At 45.5% G+C, this 1837-nt stretch overlaps 1 long non-coding RNA gene across 1 annotated transcript; it reads right to left on the reverse strand.

Annotated features, from left to right (window-relative positions):
- Positions 1-915: 915 nt before the first annotated feature.
- LOC103598946 lies at positions 916-1801 on the reverse strand. Its single transcript, XR_551247.1, has 2 exons — positions 1558-1801; positions 916-1427 (listed from the first exon to the last, which is right to left on the reverse strand). It is a non-coding gene; the product is annotated as an uncharacterized LOC103598946 (long non-coding RNA).
- Positions 1802-1837: the final 36 nt, after the last annotated feature.

A 1837-nucleotide genomic window follows, 5' to 3' on the forward strand; every position in this document is an offset into this window, starting at 1 on the left:
AATCCATACCTCTTAGGTAACTAATATAGTTAATCCTAGCAGCTGTCAGGTAATTAGAATATTTAATTAACAGGATATCCTACTTTTCAAGTCCTTTGTAGGGGATTTTAATGTACCATGATATTTGTTTACAAATTTTTTTTGGATTTGTAGAATATGTATTGGTTATCAGTGAGGCAGAGATGTATGCAGGCAGTTTTTCTTCTACTGTGATGGCTTGCATTTCTGTGACTTGCAAGAAAGCAACATGGTGGACCTCTGAGCCTTTACTACACTCTCATTTCCTTGTGATGAGAACAAATATTTCTGAGGCTTCCCATGTCTTAGGGCAAAATCAGAACCTTTTTGGGCCCACGTGGCCCTGCCTATCTCACCGGTTTCCACTGGGGCCCTCTGCTTTGCCACTTTGGCCTTAAATGTCTCCCATCACAGTACCTATATACAAGACATTTCCTCTGCCTGGTGTATCCACTTCATCTGTGCTGCCTCGCCAAATCCTATTGTCTTTTGAGCCTTCCCTGACCCATGAGGCCAGGTCTAGTTCCCTTCTTATAATCTCCCACAGCATCACGGACTTCTTTCTTGCAGTATCTATGAAAACGGTAATTGTAAAACTGTGTAATTACCGAGTGCCTGTCTCCCTGGCTCTAAGTGTAAGCTCCATGTGTGCGTCTTGTTTATTGATGAATCAATCCTCAGTACTTAGCCCAGCACAGCTTAGCACACAGTTGGCACCAAATGAATATCTGTACATTGAGAAGAAAGAATTCCCAGCTACCAGCTGAAGAGGAAATAAATACCTGAGTCCCCTGGGCACTGACTAGACCTGCTGGGTGTAGAAGAAGGCCTGCCCAGACACAGAGAGAATGCTGGAAGAGCTTGGCAGAGTGATTAGCAAACCAGAGGATAACTGAATACTGGTATAGCTATACATGTTTATTTTTTCTAAACAATTTTTAAGTGATCAGGAAATTCTCTGGGTAAAATCATGATTTTGAGAGCAACGAAACATAACCCAATTTTAATAGTGGTAAAATCCTGATCAATGAAATTTCAGCTCAGAATACCGAGAGCCGAAGTGAAAGAAACAGGCTAGTTCTGATGACATAGTGTTATTCTCCCAAGTGTGCATCTAGGGTTATCATTGTTCACTTTTAGTTGCAGCCCCTTCTATTTTAATTTCTACTTCTTGCTTTATCATCTCTCAATGATTCCTCGAAACAGTCTTATGCGGAGAGCTGGTCCCACCGACAAAGAAGAAACGCTTCCTCTTTCTAAGCCTCTATTTTTTGAATGATAAGGATTGCCTCCACCCAGCGCGCTGTTTCCTGGTTTTCAAACGTTTTCAGATCTTCCTGTGAATTGCCTTAGATGAATCAGACTGGATTGCTATTCAATGTTAGAGATCCCCTTTCTCACCTGTTCACCTGGAAGACACCACAAAGGTATGGATTTTTAGAAACTTAATTCACCTCACCCTAACCACGAACGACAGTCTGCAGTTTTCACGAATGTGACATCAATACTAATCCTACTCTGGAAAAAGCTGGCACTCGCCTTCACGGCGGTGAGGGTCCAGGACTTGCCTGCAGGCTGCATCCCACGGCCACAGGCCCGCCAGCAAGGAGGCGAGTCTCAGGGGGCGTTCCGGGAAACTCCGAGGGACGCCGCTTCGGGAAACGTTGTTTGTCAAAGGCAGGCGTGGCCTTAGCAAGGTGACAGTTTTTCAAACCTCCGACTAGAACGGAACTTTCCCTGGCGCGGGTCGCCCACAGCTGGGGCCGCCGCCGCCCCTAGCAACAAGCCGCAGCCTGCCTCCGCCACACCCACCGGGCCG

This window comes from Galeopterus variegatus, unplaced genomic scaffold (genome assembly GCF_000696425.1).
Source record: "Galeopterus variegatus unplaced genomic scaffold, G_variegatus-3.0.2 Scaffold2795, whole genome shotgun sequence".
Taxonomy (NCBI): domain Eukaryota; kingdom Metazoa; phylum Chordata; class Mammalia; order Dermoptera; family Cynocephalidae; genus Galeopterus; species Galeopterus variegatus.